Source organism: Aquarana catesbeiana, linkage group LG01, assembly GCF_042186555.1.
Source record: "Aquarana catesbeiana isolate 2022-GZ linkage group LG01, ASM4218655v1, whole genome shotgun sequence".
NCBI classification, from domain to species: Eukaryota; Metazoa; Chordata; class Amphibia; order Anura; family Ranidae; genus Aquarana; species Aquarana catesbeiana.
In genome coordinates, this window is record NC_133324.1 from 107,080,138 (window position 1) to 107,099,598 (window position 19,461).

The 19,461-nt window shown below is 40.6% G+C and overlaps 1 pseudogene; it reads left to right on the forward strand.

Moving 5' to 3' along the window:
• Positions 1–18,041, forward strand: part of LOC141145430 (granzyme A-like) — an 85,570-nt pseudogene extending 67,529 nt beyond the window's left edge.
• Positions 18,042–19,461: the final 1,420 nt, after the last annotated feature.

Genomic DNA, 19,461 nt, shown 5'->3' on the forward strand with positions numbered 1-19,461 from the left:
GTGTGCAAAATGACCGCAAGGTGCATACATGTGACTGATAATGCAATTTGAGGTCTCGCATAAAACCATTAAGCAATATAAAAACATTAACAAAGTGACAATAGTGCAATAAAGTTCAGAAAAATTGAAAAAATCCAGTACAGTGCGACTCCTATTGTGACAGCAATGTCCGCAAGGGGGATCTTCTATTAAAAAAAGTGCAGATACAGTGGTGGCAAGTGTTTTGTGATAAATGCATCCGATTCTGTTCCGGTGCGTGACGGTTGTTTCCCCCAGCCTCTCACCTGATGTAGCGGCCCCCAATGGGCCGAGTCAAATGAAAATACACAGGTGGATGATGCTATGTGCAGAGGATGGGTCTTCAAAGATAGTCACAGCTCCCGGGAGGATGTCTGTGGATATGGTTAACTGCAACTCTCACCACCGCTCACAATGGTAATCCCAGTTTGAAGGTAGAGAAGAAGGAATAACCTCCATGGTGTAGTATTTTGAATAAAATTTATTAAACCAACGTAGCAACTTACATATGAAAAAAGCAGCAAACAGTAAAGAACGGAAAACTTCAGGGTTTGGCCGTACTGGGAAGCAACGGCACCTGGCTTCTCCTACTCTGACGCGTTGCGTCACATCACGTGACTTTTTCAAGGGATGAGGAGTCCGGTGCCTGGTCGTCAGTATAAATAATAGCCGCTGTCATGACAACAGCACTAAACAAACACCAACAGACGATCCCTGTGCATACTAGGCAATAGACGATATCTTCAGTGAATATGCTAGATGTAAATTTTTTCAAGACGAGTAAAGCATAAAAAATAGGTCAATTCTAATCATCTCTTAAGGATGTAGTATCAAAGTAAAATGTATAAGATATATTAAAAACATAAAATGCAAGTGTTTAAAATTGACGAGACAAATGTTGCAACACCTACGCCATCTAGTGGTGAGTAATAAACAAGCACCTATTGAGCAGGATATATCTAAGGAAAGGACTGAAAACGCCATCCCATGGTATAACAGAAAGTGCTTAATATTCCAACTCCTCGACTCTCTGCTGGCACCAAATGGGCCCACAATGTCAAATAAGAAATATATAAAATATGTTGAAAGAAATAATGTAGATATTTAAAATAATTAAAATAAATGAGACAAATCTCACAACACCTACGCCATCTAGTGGTGCATAAAGATGAAGCAACTACTGAGTAGAATGTATCTAAAGAAAGGAAAAAAATATTATATATCTGTCTTGGAGACTCTCCAATGGTATATCAGAGAGTACTTTATATTCAAACTCCTAGAATCACTGCTGGCATCTAATGGACCCACAATATGGCTGAACCAGTGTCCAGGGGAAACGGAGATGAATCTAGGTGTTTCTCGAACAAATTAATAACATCTAAAATAATATGATATAATCCAATTCTACATAGAAGGGGAGAAAAACACAATCCGACTAATAGTACGCACCAGCTAACCAACATAGAATTCTTATTGGGGGTATTTAAAACACAATGGTATACTAAGCCTCAAATAACCAATTAGCAAAATATTTACAAATTAGAAATAAAACAGTTCAGGTCAAATTCTACGTTATGTCCTAGAGGCGATAAAGTACGAAATTCATGGATCCATCTTGATTCTGCTTGACTAATCTTAATGATTTTATTATCGCCCCTCCAATGGGGTTTATACTTTTCTATACCGCAGACTTTCAGTGACGAAGGGTCGCTATTATGATGCTCTGCATAGTGTTTTGATAGACTATGCTTATCAAAGCTTTTTTTGATGTTCTGTACATGTTCTTTTAATCTCATCCATAGTGCTCTCTTTGTCCTACTAATATATTGAATGTGGCAGGGGCACTCCAATAGATAGACCACTCCTTCACTCCGGCATGAAATAAAGTCTTATATTAGATAGTTTTGTGATGTTACAGTTGAAGTAAAACTTATTTTCTTCTTTTTATCTTCTTTCGTATGCCTGCAGGTGTAACAATTTTTGCACGGATAAAACCCCTTACCTTCAAAGAAGGAAAATTTTTTCTTTCTTGGGGGGTCTAAAACATTTTTTGCCAAGCGATCCCTTAGAGTGGGGGCTCTTCTATATACGAATTTCGGTTGATTCGACAGAATGGTACCTAAATGACGATCTGTTTTAATAATGTCCCAGTGTCTTCTAATAATTTTTTCAATTTGTTTATGTTGGATATTATAATCCATAATAATAGGTACATTATCTTGTTGGGTTGGATTTTTTCCCCATCTTGTATTAATTTTCCTCTATCAAGTAGTGCGACGTCATTTATTTTCTCTTCAATAAACTTCACATCGTAACCCTTCTGGACAAACCTCTCCCCGATCATTTTTGCTTGTTCAAGGAATGTTTCTTTCTTGGTACAGTTTCGCCTTAGTCTAATTAGTTGCCTTTTTGTTATATTATCTAACTACACCGAGTGGTGACAGCTATCCAAAGGCAGATAGCTGTTCCTGTCTACAGATTTAAAATAAGTCTGGGTGGATAACTTTGTTCCTTCTTTCTTTATTAGGAGATCTAAAAAATTGATTTTCTCATCACTAATTTCCCAGGTTAATTTAATATTTGTATTATTAGTGTTCAGATTAAAACAAAAATCAGTGAGGCTTTCTCTATTTCCACTCTAGATTATAAAAATATCATCTATAAAACATTTAAAAAATGTCAGCTGGTGTGGTAGATTATTGTAAAGTGCTTCCTCCTCCCATTTCTACATATACAGATTAGCGACACTGGGCAAATACTCCGCGCCCATCGCAATTCCACAGATTTGTTTGTAGTAGTTGTTATTATGCCAGAAATAGTTAGAGTCTAGGCTGTATCTTAGACAATCTAATATGAATCTCCTTTGTTTGCATTTCAGATTGCTCAGATTTCTTAGAGCCCATTTAGTTGCCTGTACAGCTTCATCGTGATTGATGATTGTATACAGGGATGAGACATCGGCGGTTGCCAGATATACGGGACCATCACCCAGGGTAACGTCATTGAGGAGTTGGATGAGATGTTTAGTGTCTCTCAAGTATGATCTCGTAGTCTTCACTACTGGTTGTAAAAAACAGTCAATATATTCTCCAATTCGTGCCCCCACCGAGTTGATGCCATTCACTATGGGCCTCCCTGGGGGTTTGCACTTATCCTTATGGATCTTTGGTAGCGTATAGATCATAGGTACCTTACAGGTTTTCGGCTGTAGATATGTGGCTTCTTTTTTTATTCAGGGGGCCTTTGTCAAATCCTTTCTTTACCTTAGCCAATTCTTTTTTGTCTCTTAACGTTGGATCACTTGGTAGTAGCTGGTATGTTCCAATATCATTTAATTGTCGATTAAGTTCTTCATTATAGTCGACTTTGGATTGGATAACTATGGCTCCTCCCTTATCCGCTTGTCTTATTACGATGTCTTTTTCTTGCTTCTAATTTTTTATCCCACTTTTTATACTTCTTGAATCACATACGTTTTTTATTTTTAAATCTTGTAAATCTCTTAAAATCATTTTTTTAAAAACTTCTATATGTCCATCCTTCCCAGTAGGTGGATTAAAAAGAGATTTGTTCCGCAAATTACTAAATAAAATCCCATTGTTTTCAGACATATTTGCACTTCTTCTTCTTTCTCCTGGGTTGCTGAGCATATATTTTTTTATGTTAAGACTCCTGATGAATTTATTAATATCCACATATGCATTCAATTTATTAAGATTCTTCTTTGGGGCAAATTTGAATCCCTTATCCAACACTTTGATTTCTTCCTGTGTTAGTTCCATCCCACTGATATTAATGATACCTTCACCTAGTGTTCTCTTTTCCTTTTGTTTTTTGATTCCTGCTCGGCATCCTCTTCTCGTTTTTCGTTTTTTTCCTTTCCTTTTTTCTACAGATCTTCTCGGTGTATTTCTTTGATATCCCCCCCTGTCTTGGTCCCTCTGTCCTTCTTGTTTCTTGTCCTCCCTTCTTCTTCTGTCCGGACTGGGGTTTGAGGTACGTCTGTCATGTCTCCGCAGAGGATCTTCTCGATATTGACGTCTCGGAGAATCCTGATGGTGTTGTTCTAAAAAACGATGAGGTGTTCTTTCTCGTTCATATCTGTCAGGTTGATGTTTTGGATGCCAGGGAGATCTCCCTCCATCATCATATCTTCGTAGCTGTTCAAATCTATTTTGTGTCGGGACAGTATAATGATCATTGTATGGGGGAGACCTTCCTCTCCTATCATCATATTGGAAATATCTGTCATCTCTGAATGGTCTTTCATCTCTTCTTATTCTATCTGAATAGTAGTTGTTTCTCTCTCCATTATTCACATAGTCCTTCCAAATGGGATGGGGCGATCTTCTACCGCTGATGGTAGAGTCTTCCTTGATAATTGTTGGTATATCCATTATTCCTCCAGAAGGGTTTTTTCCAGTTGTTACCTTTCCACCTCTGTTTTTGATGGGGAGTATTATAGGTGTTATCATTTCCTTGGGTCCTGTTTACTGGCAGAGTCCCCTCAATTTTTCTTTCATTTCAATTCTCAATCATCTTTACTTCTTTTACAGGGGTACTATTGTTGGAATTGATGATTGTCTCTTCAATTTTATTTTGCCATTTAAAAACAAGGTCATCATTAAAATCTTTTATATCTCTCTGATATTGTTTTCTTTTTTGTGCAGCTGTTTCTTTATCCCTTTATTCCATATCACGGTTTAGTTGTTTGGATAATGCAATGAATTCTGGTAGTTCTTTAGAAGGTTCCAGAGTAGCCTTAATTTCTTCAATGGTTTTGTTCAAAAGTCTAATCTTTTTTTGTTTTCTTTTTCTAAGGAACTCAAGTAGCTCTAGGCCTTTACCATTGAAGAAATGGAACCATTCGTCTGTAGATTCTTTATCTACTAAGCCATCATTTATGGGTACATCCCAGCGGAGTCTCCTGGGTACTATTTTATCTTTAATGTACTTTTCATGTGTTACCATGTCCCACCATGCATTAATTTTTTTTCTCCATTAGGTGTCCTATCTTTCTGAAACCATTCTCAATGTCTCCTACCTGGTTAGTTTCCTGTTTGGAAAAAACTAGATCTATGTCTAGAGTTCTATTATCTAAGAAATGAAAAACTTCCATGGTGTGCAGCACTAGTGAAGGTGAGAATAAACAAAAAGATGCAAAATGAGTGAGAACTAATGCGCAAAAACCACACTACTAGTTGTACCAGATAAGGAGCTGCCAACATAAATCAGTGTACTCACACAACCCTGACAGAGAATAAATCAAATAAAAATATATGTGGCGCTATCCTATCCTTGTGTACCAACTCCAAATCTGTGAACTAAGATGATCACAAAGTGCTAAAAAATGTATCCTAATCATAAAAGTGCAATGTGCATATACAATTAGGGCGAATAATCAAGTGCCATACGATAATGCCCCGTGATCACAACATGAAGTCTATCACAATATATGGACTATGACTGATCAACATGAATCCAAATAATAATAATACATCAAAATGTCATGTATTGCGATGCCTATTGCTCATATATTCAAATTCTTCTAAACTAATACACATAAAAAAGAATAAAGTGTCAAGTGTGCAGTTGATAAACTGGTGCAAAAAATGCAGCTCCTAGTGCGACTGCTGTGACATAGACATAAAAGTGAAAATGTGTGCAAAATGACCGCAAGGTGCATACATGCGACTGATAATGCAACTTGAGGTCTCGCATAAAACCATTAAGCAATAAAAAACATTAACAAAGTGACAATAGTGCAATAATGTTCAGAAAAATGGAAAAATTCCAGTACAGTGCAACTCCTAATGTGACAGCAATGTCTGCAAGGGGGGATCTTCTATTAAAAAAGTGCAGATACAGTGGTGGCAAGTGTCTTGTGATAAATGCATCCGATTCTGTTCCGGTGCGTGACGGTTGTTTCCCCCAGCCTCTCACCTGAAGTAGCGGCCCCCAATGGGCCGAGTCAAACGAAAATACACAGGTGGATGATGCTATGTGCAGAGGATGGGTCTTCAAAGATAGTCACAGCTCCCGGGAGGATGTCCATGGATACGGTTAACTGCAACTCTCACCACCGCTCACAATGGTAATCCCAGGATGAAGGTAGAGAAGAAGAAATAACCTCCATGGTGTAGGATTTCGAATAAAATTTATTAAACAAACGTAGCAACTTACATATGAAAAAAGCAGCAAACAGTAAGGAACGGAAAACTTCCGGGTTCGGCTGTACCCAGAAGCGGCGGCACCTGGCTCCTCCTACAATGAAGCATTGCGTCACACCACGTGAGTTTTTCAAAGGGATGAGGAGTCCGGTGCCTGGTCGTCAGTATAAATAATAGCCGCTGTCATGGCAACAGCACTAAACAAACACTAACAGACGATCCCTGTGCATACTAGGCAATAGACGATATCTTCAGTGAATATGCTAGATGTCAATTTTTTCAAGACGAGTAAAGCATAAAAAATAGGTCAATTCTAATCATCTCTTAAGGATGTAGTATCAAAGTAAAATGTATAAGATATATTAAAAACATAAAATGCAAGTGTTTAAAATTGACGAGACAAATGTTGCAACACCTACGTCATCTAGTGGTGAGTAATAAACAAGCACCTATTGAGCAGGATATAGCTAAGGAAAGGACTGAAAACGCCATCCCATGGTATAACAGAAAGTGCTTAATATTCCAACTCCTCGACTCTCTGTTGGCACCAAATGGGCCCACAATGTCAAATAAGAAATATATAAAATATGTTGAAAGAAATAATGTAGATATTTAAAATAATTAAAATAAACGAGACAAATCTCACAACACCTACGCCATCTAGTGGTGCATAAGGATGAAGCAATTACTGAGTAGAATGTATCTAAAGAAAGGAAAAAAATATTATATATCTGTCTTGGAGACTCTCCAATGGTATATCAGAGAGTACTTTATATTCAAACTCCTAGAATCTCTGCTGGCATCTAATGGACCCACAATATGGCTGAACCAGTGTCCAGGGGAAACGGAGATGAATCTAGGTGTTTCTCGAACAAATTAATAACATCTAAAATAATATGATATAATCCAATTCTACATAGAAGGGGAGAAAAACACAATCCGACTAATAGTACGCACCAGCTAACCAACATAGAATTCTTATTGGGGGTATTTAAAACACAATGGTATACTAAGCCTCAAATAACCAATTAGCAAAATATTTACAAATTAGAAATAAAACAATTCAGGTCAAATTCTACGTTATGTCCTAGAGGCGATAAAGTACGTAATTCGTGGATCCATCTTGATTCTGCTTGATTAATCTTAATGATTTTATTATCGCCCCTCCAATGGGGTTTATACTTTTCTATACCACAGACTTTCAGTGACGAAGGGTCGCTATTATGATGCTCTGCATAGTGTTTTGATAGACTATGCTTATCAAAGCTTTTTTTGATGTTTCGTACATGTTCTTTTAATCTCATCCATAGTGCTCTCTTTGTCCTACCAATATATTGAATGTGGCAGGGGCACTCCAATAGATAGACCACCCCTTCACTCTGGCATGAAATAAAGTCTTCTACTAGATAGTTTTGTGAAGTTACAGTTGAAGTAAAACGTTTTTTTTTTTTTTTTTAAATATTTTTATTGAATTTTCACAGATATACAAAGCTCAGTGTATTGATACAGAAAAGTGTTATCCATAGTAGACATTTATCTCAAAAAATGAGCAACACGGTATCTTTGAGAAATTATTAAAGAACAGAACTGAAGAATGTTTTTAATACCACATTTTGGTTATTAGCATTTCTTTTCATTTGATTTGAGAAGTTTCGGAATACGGTGAAAACACTTATAGTTGTTAGCTAGGATTGTCATGTAAACCGTGCAGAATAAGATAACATTGATCTTGTGACTAACCATGTGAGGTTGTACTTCACTTATCACATAGAAAAGTAAAGTAATAAGGGGTAGGTGCAATATTCATTGTTAATGCCAACCATAGTAGTTCAACCCTCTCCCCTGGGCACCCCTAATGGGTACTATCTGTGCCCAGTGAGAGTGTATACATTAGTGTAATTGTGTGGCATGTCGGCTCTAGATGTAGGATATGGTGGGGTACCTCTCTCGCCAAGAACTATTGCGAGCTTTACGTGCTTGGGATCTGTACTTTGCCGGGAAGTTGCGATTGGGAGAGAGGGGAATGATGGGAAGACGGAGGTTTAGGATGGGGCATATATTCATACAGTTATATGATCATTCAAGAGCGAGCCTACATTACCCTCAGAGTCCAAGATGGAAGGATTGTCCTGTGTTTGCTTCAGTTGTGATTCCTTAAAATGATTCCAACAGGCCCAAGTTTCTCTAAATTTAGATGTTGTGTCAGAAGTTTGATGTTATGAGATTTTCTATCTCGGCCACTCTGTCCACTCTCCGAATCCATTCTGTGATTGAGGGAGGGGACGTGCTTCTCCAATGAACGGGGATGCACAATTTTGCTGCATTTATGAGATGGAGAACTAAAGACTTCTTGTATAAGCGTTGAGGAATGGATGTGTGATGAAGTAGAAATTGTGCCGGGGTAAAGTCTGGGGTATATGTTGTAATTTGAGTGATTAAGTGATGTATATCAGCCCAATAGGGTTGAATGAGGGGACATTCCCACCAAATGTGGAGGAGTGTGCCTCTAGCTGCGTTACATCTCCAGCATTTAGGGGATATGTTTGGTATAAATTTGTTAATTTTGTCGGGAGTCCTATACCATTTTGTGTATATTTTGAATTTGCACTCCTGTATCGCTACATTGATTGAACCTTTATGGATGTGATTGTGTACATTTCTCCACTCGTCCGGAGTAAAGACTTGGTTCAATTCCGTTTCCCATTGTTTTAGTAATTTATCCCCTTTGATGTCATATGATGAGTAAAAGAGTGTATGAATGGTTGAGATGAGGTGTCTTTGGGGTTCATGACTGTTGCATAGGAGTTCGAAGGGTGAGAGTTCCCTGTGTAAATTTGCGGTGGGTTGGAGGCCATGGATAAAGTGATGGATCTGAAGGTATTTGTAGAAAGGAATGTTATATTCTGGGAATTTGTTATTCATAGCCTGGTGTGTCAGGAGGGATCCTTGTAGGAACATGTGTTGTGCTGTGAGACGGGGTCTTTGTGGGTCATTTGTCGGGTGGAGTAGTGACACTCTTGGCTTAAAGTCCGGGTTATCTTCTATAGGGGTCATTGGTCCTGGTGTGGGTTGTAGCTTCAGTATTTTGCACGCCGCTTTAAAATTTAAGAGTGTGGAGTTAATCAGGGGATTTAATGTGGCTGTTTTCGGGATATGTTTTGGGTTAATCCAAGGAAGAAGTTTCAACGGGATCTTGGTAAAAGCATTTTCAATATGTACCCACTCTTTTTCTTTGCTGTGTACGTGCCAGTCAACAATTCTGGCTAGGTGGCAAACCCGGTAATATGTTTGTAAGTCCGGAACCTGTAATCCTCCTTGTATTTTGGGGATCGTCAGTCTGTGCCAGTTCAATCTGGGCTGTTTGGAGAGCCAGATGAACTTCCTACAGATCTTTTTGTAAGTAGCGAAGAAAGAGAGTGGGAGCAGTATCGGGTTGGTTTGGAGTAGGTATAGTAACCTAGGTAATACGTTCATTTTTAAAATAGCTATCCTCCCGAACCACGAAAATGGACCAGCTTGCCATTTCTGCAGGTCAGTCTGGATGGTTTGTAAAATGAGTAGGAAGTTTAGCCGGAATAAATCCGTTAATTTGGTTGGGATTTTGATGCCTAGGTACGTTATGGCCTGTGATTCCCAACCAAACGGGAAGTTTTGTTTGCATTGTGTAACTGTCTCATTAGGTAGCGATACATTAAGGGCTTTGGATTTAGAAAAATGTATTTGTAAGTTTGAAAGGGTTTTGAAGAGTGCGAAGTCTCTAAGAAGGTTCGGGATGGCAGTGATCGGTTCCTTAAGAAAGAGTAAGACGTTGTCCGTGTATGCCGCTACTTTGTATTGTTTTTGGTTAATTGCAATGCCTTTGATATCTGGGTTCTCTCTAATTCTGCGCAGCATGGGTTCCATAGTCAGGATAAAGATCAGGGGGGATAGAGGGCATCCCTGTCTAGTTCCGTTGGACACGGAGAAGGCGTCCGACAAGCCACCATTTACTCTTACTTTGGCTGTGGGAGAGGAATAGAGAGTCAAAATCATTTTGATTAATCGTGTCGGAAGGCCTATTGAGTGCAGGGTTGCTTCCATAAAGTCCCAAGCCACCCTGTCGAACGCCTTCTCAGCGTCCAACGACAGAAAGAAGCCCTGAGTAGCATTGGAGGTTAACCAATAGTGTATGCTTAAAGCTTTAGAAGTGTTGTCTTTAGCTTCTCTACCAGGGACAAAACCTACTTGGTCAGTGGCAATTAAATTAGGAATCAGGGGTAAAAGACAGTTGGCTATGGCTTTGGCATATAATTTTATGTCTACATTTACTAGAGAAATGGGGCGGTAATTAGAGACCATCTTGTTATCTTTTCCTGGTTTGGGGATGAGAGTAATATGTGCTTCTAATATGTCCTTGGAAGTTGTACTAGTGGGCGTAAGGTTGTTAAACGCCTTGACAAGGTGAGGTGTTAGCAGTTCAGGGAAGGCTTTGTAGTAACCGACTGGTAGTCCATCCGGACCGGGGCTTTTGCCCTGTTTCATATGTTTTAAAGCCAGTGTTATCTCTTCCGTTGTCAGAGGTGTATCTAGAGATGCCGCCTCTTCAGCCTTGAGGGGTGAGGGAGAGTATTGGGATAGGAAATTTTGAATTGCAGTATTCCTATCTGTTAGGGTAGGAGAAGTCTGGTGGGTGTGAAGATTGTATAGGTCTGTGAAGTAGCGTACAAATTGTTTCGCTATGTCTTCTGACGCGACTATTGTTTTACCCGAGGGGTCTACAATTGAGTGAATAGTGTGGGCAGCCTTTTTAGCCTGTAATGCTCTGGCTAGCATCTTTCCTGACTTGTTACCAAACTCGTAGAAGCATTTTTTTGTCAGCATATATTTGCGTTTAACGTTTTTGTGTAATTCATCTAAGAGGTCGTTTCTCAATTGCGTCAGTTCAGCCAAGGTGTCTGAGGCCAGAGATGCTTTGTGTTTCCGTTCCAGTTGTGATATGCGGTTAGTCAGTACCTCCAGTCTCGCTTTCCTTTGTCTGTTTCTATGGGCGGCCTGGGACAAGAACGTTCCTCTTATAACACATTTATGTGCAGCCCATACTACCTCTGGAGAGGATTCGCTCTGTCCGTTTTCAGTGAAATAGTTATTCAGTTGTTGGGAAATGGTGTGCACGATTTCAGTGTCTGTCAGTAGCGAGGTATCTAAACGCTAGATGGGAGAGTGTTTTCTCATGTTGGGAATGTGTAGGGTCATGGTGATAGGGTTGTGGTCTGAGAGTATCATCGGGTCAATAGTGGACGTCTGAAGCATTGGCAGGTCATTTTGAGAGATAAAGAAGTAATCTATGCGTGAGTATTTGGAGTGCGGTGGGGAGAAAAAGGTAAAGTCTTTGCCATTTGGGTTAAGTGTGCGCCATGTGTCGTGTAATAATAAGTCTCTGAGTTGTGTTTTATAGGGCGTAGTGCCCTATAAGTAGAGGATGAGAACCCCTATTGATGTATTGAGGGGAGGATTGAGAGGGTTATTGAAATCACCACCTACTATAAGAGTGCCTGCGCTAAAAGTCATGAGAAGTTGCAGTGTGTTTCGAAAGAAGGTCACCTGATGTGTGTTTGGCGCGTATAGATTGGCGATGGTGAATGTTTGTTTGTGGATAGAGCCTTTGATGAAAAGGAATCTACACTGAGGGTCTTGTTTTACATCAGTTTCGACCATTGGGCAGTGCTTTGATACAAGGATGCATACACCTTTCGATTTGGCTTCAGTATCGGATGCATGGTATATAGTTGGAAAAAATAAACAAAAAAGTGTAGCGCTAAAGTATATGCTGTGGAAAAAAGGGGTTTTAGAGCAGGGGGAGGTCAATCCACATTTGAAGTGGCACGTAACCCCATCCAGGCCAAAACCAAATAGGTGTGTAAACAAACAATATCACCACCTAAATAAAAAGGTGCAATGCTCTTTCTTTTAGGAAAGATGCAGATATACATGAAAGTGAAAATAAAGTGAAATATATCAACAAATACTATTCTCAAAAGTCCACATTTTTGATAGTGAAGAAATATAAAAAATGTCCACAATGATGGTGGGGAAGTGTAAATCCCAAGTGAATAATAAAGACTTAATAATTTAGTCCATATGTTGCATAGTGCAGTTGAAACAAAATGGAACCCAAGGCAGATATCCTCACAGTAAAGAGACTCCAAATCAAAGTGAAAGGTAGAATACTCTTACCAACTTCGGTGGACTCACAAGCCGTGGGCGGTGAGTCAAAAGAGCTTGTACTGTCTCACCATGAATGACAGTGTAAAGATGGGTTGTGCACCGGAAGGTATCCTCCTTGCATGGGGGGCCCGGAACCTGTCCTGAAGGTCTTTATCTCTAGCAGAGAAGTCCTGTCTCCTTCCCAGACTGAGGAGTCCTATAGTTGGAAAGTGTTTGTTCTGTAGTTTGGGGATTGCATCTGATCTAAAGTGTGTCTCTTGGATAAGTGCAATGTGGGTTTTGGTTTTTTTGTAATGAAGCAAGCAAGAGAGAACGTTTTTCAGGTGTGTTTAGGCCGCGGATGTTCATGGAGCGTAGGTTAAGAGCTGAGTATGTTGAAGTCTTTGTATTAGATAAGTTAGTGGGATCCATGACCTCCGTCAGGGTCGGGGGAAGGTAACGTATCAGGTGAAGAAGTTCTGGGAAAGTGCGCTAAGTGTGTATGATGGTGGCTTATGGTAAGGTGTGTAGCGTTCACGTAGTAGACCGATGAGGTAGCAGTGATATTGATCAATCCTGCTGTCTCGTTACTAATGGAAAAATCTGTAAGATACAGCGCAATAACAGTCCCCAATCCGAGAAGCCCGGGTTGTTACACTGCACTGCAGCTGTGTGAGGGTTGGTGAAGACTTGACACGAGTTAGTTTGTGGTGTGGAGAAGTAATGAAACCTGTGTGTCCTACTATCCTGCGACTATTGGTCTCTGATTAAGGTGGTGTGCGCAAGTTTATAATTTATAATTTCTCGGCGAGGAGGATAATGTAGTGAGTGTTGGGTATGACATGGCAGGGCAGGTCGTGAGCCCATACGAATAGAGTGTCGAAGTGAAGGCCACTTTACTGAAAATAAGCTTATATGTAAAGTGACCGAATATGCACGAACTGTATGCCTGTATGAGAGCGGCTTGAGGTCCAGCCACCAAGCCACACTCATAGAGAAGTATTCTCGGCTCTCCGAAAACCTCACCGCATCCCCCTGGAGGTGCAGTAGAGGATCCAGAGTGCAAAGCGAGAAAACAGTACGTTCTAGGTTGCATAGTTAGAAGGAGATCTATCAGATTAAACATCAGATCATTACAGTCATGAAATTATCTGTTTAGTTATGCATGAACTTGAACCATGAAAACCATATATTTGCCAAATATGAACCAATGCGTATATATAACAACACTGAGTATCTGGACAAGCATAGCAGTTTTACAGATATGTATATAGAAAGGGTGAGTCATTGATGCTTAACCCAGCGAAACTATAACCGGGAAGCCAAGTATTGGCTGCAGGCTGCAGAAGGAAAATACCTGAGCGGGATGAAGAATCGGCTGTATTATACCTCCCGTAGTTATTCGTGGATTCTAAAACAGCCGGAGTCTATATGTTCCTGCAGGTATTGGTCTCGGGTTCTTTGTCAGTCTCGTCTGCGATTCCTTGTTCTGAAGAATGAGTGCGCTCTTCTCGTAGTCATTCCATTGCAAGAGACGTAGGCGAGCCTCCGGTCCATGGAAGATTCTCCGGGGATCGCTTAACCCGGGGGAGGCCGATCGAGATGTGTTACCGCTTGGCATCCTGTGCCGACAAGTATCCGACTACAACCGTGAGTTCCGTACTATCGGAGCGATCCCTGAAGGCGTCTTCTGTTGGGCTGGAGGACGCTATTTGATGACGTTGGAGTACATTCTTTACTTGCTGTTTCCGGCGCACCGATAGTATCAGAATGTGGAATGCCGGGAGCAGGCTGCGTTGTTGTGGAGATCAATTACTTGTATCCAGGGAGCTGTCGCCTTGCATTCTGGGGATTGTAGTATACTCAGCAACTTTCTGGAATCCATGTATAGGAAGGTGATAACTGTCTGCAAGCATCCTGTAGATGTAATTTACAACAGCTATTTCACAGTCTGTGTTTGCCGCTTGGTGGTGGTCAGGCGAAATCTTCAGCGTGTATAAACAGTTGAAACAGAAACATAACCGAAATAAAAGTAACTTTGTCCGGGCCAGTAGGTTTGAAAGTCTGACCTGGCAAAAACAGAGATACCGTATCCCGAAAATCACTAACGCGTGCGGTTAGTGTTAGCGTTCCCGCCTGGCCCTCCTTGAGTTGGGAGAGTTCGGACTGTGGTTGTGGCGGTTAGTGCGGTGTGCTTCATGAGGTGGTGTGATGGACGGGGATCTTCTCCTCCTTTGGCTTGTATGAGAAGCCTCCATGGGTTCTTCAGGTGGGTGTTCTCTGCGCACTGCGGAGCGGCGGAATTCCGCATACCAGTTGGGTACTTCTATCCTCGGGATGTGCAGGGTGTCACAGAAGAGAGGTAGATCTTCAGGTACTCTAAGAAAAGCCGTGCGGCCTTGTGAGGTAGCGGCTAAACAAAAAGGGAATTTCCATTTGTAGGTAATACTTTTAGCGCGCAGAGTGTCCAGCAGGGGTTTCAGGTCCCTACGGTGTTGAAGGGTTATGCCTGATAGGTCTTGATAGATTTGGACAGTTTTTCCTTCGTGCACTATTTGTGGGACAGCTCTGGCTTGTTTGAGTATTTCTTCCTTGATCCGAAAATCTGTGAGACAGCAGATGATATCCCTCGGTGGATCTGTGTCTTTGCCTTTAGGTCGCAGTGCCCTATGGATCCTTTCTAATTTAATAGGTGTCTGGAGTGGTCTGTGGAGAAGACCATTAAACAGGCTTATGGCAGAATGCTCAACCTGTTCGCCTTCTATTGATTCGGGCAGTCCTCTGATCCGCAGATTGTGGCGTCTGCCACGGTTGTCAAGGTCCTCAAGGTGTCTTTGCATGTCTCTCATCTGGAGCGTGTGAGTGCCGACATGCATAGTCGTTTTGCGCAGTTGTAGGTCCTGACGATCCGCCATTTTTTCAGCCGCCTGCACTCTGTCAGAGAGGGCGCGGATGTCGATACGGAGCTCTGAGATCGCTGCTGACAGGGTATCTTTGATGTCTGCGGCTTTTATCCGCAGGTCTTGGATGTTTCGTTGAGGTGGTGTCCGGTCCTCGGTTCCGTTTGCCTGGGCGAGCGGGAGATTGTGTGTTGGAGCTCCCGTTTGTGAGGAAGGTGCGGCCTCTGAGTTGCTGAGGGGGGAAGGCACCATGTTGCCCCTGCCTGTCCGGAACATTTCTGGGATATTGTGTCCAGCGTTGCCCGGTTGCTCTCTGTGTGAGCGGGACCGAGAGGTCGAGGTGTTCCGGGACGCAGTCCCCATGTTTTGGCCGAGTAAAGGGCGTTAAAACCACCGATAGATAGGTAGCAGGTCTTGGATAGCAGGAGCTACTGGTTTAAGCAGCCATCTTCAAGCCAGGTCAGGCCACGCCCACAAAGTAAAACTTATTTTCTTCTTTTTATCTTCTTTCGTATGCCTGCAGGTGTAACAATTTTTGCACGGATAAAACCCCTTACCTTCAAAGAAGGACATTTTTTTCTTTCTTGGGGGGGTCTAAAACATTTTTTGCCAAGCGATCCCTTAGAGTGGGGGCTCTTCTATATACGAATTTCGGTTGATTCGACAGAATGGTACCTAAATGACGATCTGTTTTAATAATGTCCCAGTGTCTTCTAATAATTTTTTCAATTTGTTTATGTCGGATATTATAATCCATAATAATAGGTACATTATCTTGTTGGGTTGGATTTTTTTCCCCATCTTGTATTAATTTTCCTCTATCAAGTAGTGTGACGTCATTTATTTTCTCTTTAATAAACTTTGCATCGTAACCCTTCTGGACAAACCTCTCCCCGATCAATTTTGCTTGTTCAAGGAATGTTTCTTTCAGCCATATTGTGGGTCCATTAGATGCCAGCAGAGATTCTAGGAGTTTGAATATAAAGTACTCTCTGATATACCATTGGAGAGTCTCCAAGACAGATATATAATATTTTTTTCCTTTCTTTAGATACATTCTACTCAGTAGTTGCTTCATCCTTATGTACCACTAGATGGCGTAGGTGTTGTGAGATTTGTCTTGTTTATTTTAATTATTTTAAATATCTACATTATTTCTTTCAACATATTTTATATATTTCTTATTTGACATTGTGGGCCCATTTGGTGCCAGCAGAGAGTCGAGGAGTTGGAATTTTAAGCACTTTCTGTTATACCATGGGATGGCGTTTTCAGTCCTTTCCCTAGATATATCCTGCTCAATAGGTGCTTGTTTCTTACTCACCACTAGATGGCGTAGGTGTTGCGACATTTGTCTCGTCAATTTTAAACACTTGCATTTTATGTTTTTAATATATCTTATACATTTTACTTTGATACTACATCCTTAAGAGAGGATTAGAATTGACCTATTTTTTATGCTTTACTCGTCTTGAAAAAATTGACATCTAGCATATTCATTGAAGATATCATCTATTCCCTAGTATGCACAGGGATCGTCTGTTAGTGTTTGTTTAGTGCTGTTGCCATGACAGCGGCTATTATTTATACTGACGACCAGGCATCGGACTCCTCATCCCTTTGAAAAAGTCACGTGGTGTGACGCAACGCGTCAGAGTAGGAGGAGCCAGGTGCCGTCGCTTCCGGGTACGGCCGAACCCGGAAGTTTTCCGTTCCTTACTGTTTGCTGCTTTTTTCATATGTAAGTTGCTACGTTTGTTTAATAAATTTTATTCGAAATCCTACACCATGGAGGTTATTTCTTCTTCTCTACCTTCATCCTGGGATTGCCATTGTGAGCGGTGGTGAGAGTTGCAGTTAACCATATCCACGGACATCCTCCCGGGAGCTGTGACTATCTTTGAAGACCCATCCTCTGCACATAGCATCATCCACCTGTGTATTTTCGTTTGACTCGGCCCATTGGGGGCCGCTACTTCAGGTGAGAGGCTGGGGGAAACAACCGTCACGCACCGGAACAGAATCGGATGCATTTATCACAAGACACTTGCCACCACTGTATCTGCACTTTTTTAATAGAAGATGCCCCCTTGCGGACATTGCTGTCACATTAGGAGTCGCACTGTACTGGAATTTTTCAATTTTTCTGAACTTTATTGCACTATTGTCAATTTGTTAATGTTTTTTATTGCTTAATGGTTTTATGTGAGACCTCAAGTTGCATTATCAGTCGCATGTATGCACCTTGCGGTCATTTTGCACACATTTTCACTTTTATGTCTACGTCACAGCAGTCGCACTAGGAGCTGCATTTTTTGCACCAGTTTATCAACTGCGCACTTGACACTTTATTCGTTTTTTATGTGTATTAGTTTAGAAGAATTTGAATATATGAGCAATAGGTATCGCAATACATGACATTTTGATGTATTATTATTATTTGGATTCATGTTGATCAGTCATAGTCCATATATTGTGATAGACTTCATGTTGTGATCACGGGGCATTATCGTAGTGCACTTGATTATTCACCCTAATTGTATATGCACATTGCACTTTTATGATTAGGATACATTTTTTAGCACTCTGTGATCATCTAGTTCACAGATTTGGAGTTGGTACACAAGGATAGGATAGCGCCACATATATTTTTATTTGAAGTGTGTACAGTTATCTCAACAGGGAAATCAAAACCTGGATAAAGAAAAAACTACGGGGTGGCCCTTAAATTACCTGTGACTGCATGCATGCCCTATAACTGCATGCCATACATTTATATGGCTTCAGTTTTTATGTTTTCTTCTATTTCACTCATCAACTTCCTCAACATATTCAAATGCTGTATTTCGTGTCTTTATTAGTTATTTGATAAGATTTAAAAAAAAAGTATGATAAATATGATAAACAATATTCTAATGTTTCATTCTTCTATATAATGAATACATTTTTAGATGAATGTGAATTCAGAAAGTGAAGATTTGTTCACTTAGACCCCTTTCACACTGAGGAAGTTTTTAGGCCTTCCATTCTGTGCAACTTGTGCTTTCACACCCAAGTGGTGTGCTTGCAGGACAGAAAAAAAAGTCCTGCAATTAGCATCTTTGGGGCGGGTTGGGAGCGCTGTATACAGCGCTCACAAAACTCCCCCCCCCCCCATTGCAATTAATAGGCAGCGTTTCTGAAGCGGCTGAGAAGTGCTTCAGAAGCGCTGCAACACAGCAGTTTTTAACATTTTTGGGGGGTTAAAAGCGCCCCGCTAGAGGCCGAAAAGCGGCGCAAACAGCAGTAAAGCGGCGCTATAGCGAGCGCTGCTTTAACGCGAATGCAGCCCCAGTGTGAAAGGAGTCTTAGTTAACAGTTAGAAAGGTAATTGTAAACCCCTTCTCCTGCTTATTATTCATACTACCTTTTTAACTCAGGTAAACGCCACTATAGTTCGTTGACATGCCATAATATTATGCTGATATTAGGCCCCAAATCAGTGGTAGATTAACAATAATGTTCCACTACTGAAAAGAGCACCAAATATACTGGCGACTCTACATAAATTTGTATATACAAGGTGGATTCTTGTTTAGATAGATAACTATTAATTGACTGCATTGATCTGTCTTAATTTAATTCTTAACTAAACAATTATATGATGTCATATGCGACTAGAGATATATTTTCCTGTAATAAGTTTATCTTAATGTTATGAAATAAAATTTCTCTCGTTACTCATATATGCGATGTTCTCTGATAATCTTTAATAAAATACTTGAACAAGTGAAAGGTAATTGTATATAATAATAACCCAAAAAATGTGCCCTTTTCCTTGAATTTAACTTGAAAAACAGCTATGAACTTTTCATGCCTTGAACTTGTTATCCATGCCACCTAACACCTTCTTTCTCATCCTTTTTCTTTGTTTCTTTCCCTCCTTCCTCTCCCTTCCATGAATTCTCTATTTTTATTCCTTGTCTTACTCCTTGGTAGGGGGAATGGGATGAGTGGCAGTGCGGGGGGGGGGGGGATGGGATCCGTGGCAGCACTGGGGGAGTTCTGATCAGCCAACTATGGTGCTCTTGAGCAAGGTCATCTGCTGATCTGAGAACTGTAGTGGGGACTTTTAATGGCAACTAGTTTTCTTTACCTCGCAATGGGGCGCTCTATACTGTACTTTACGCACAGCAAAAAACAGTGTAGAA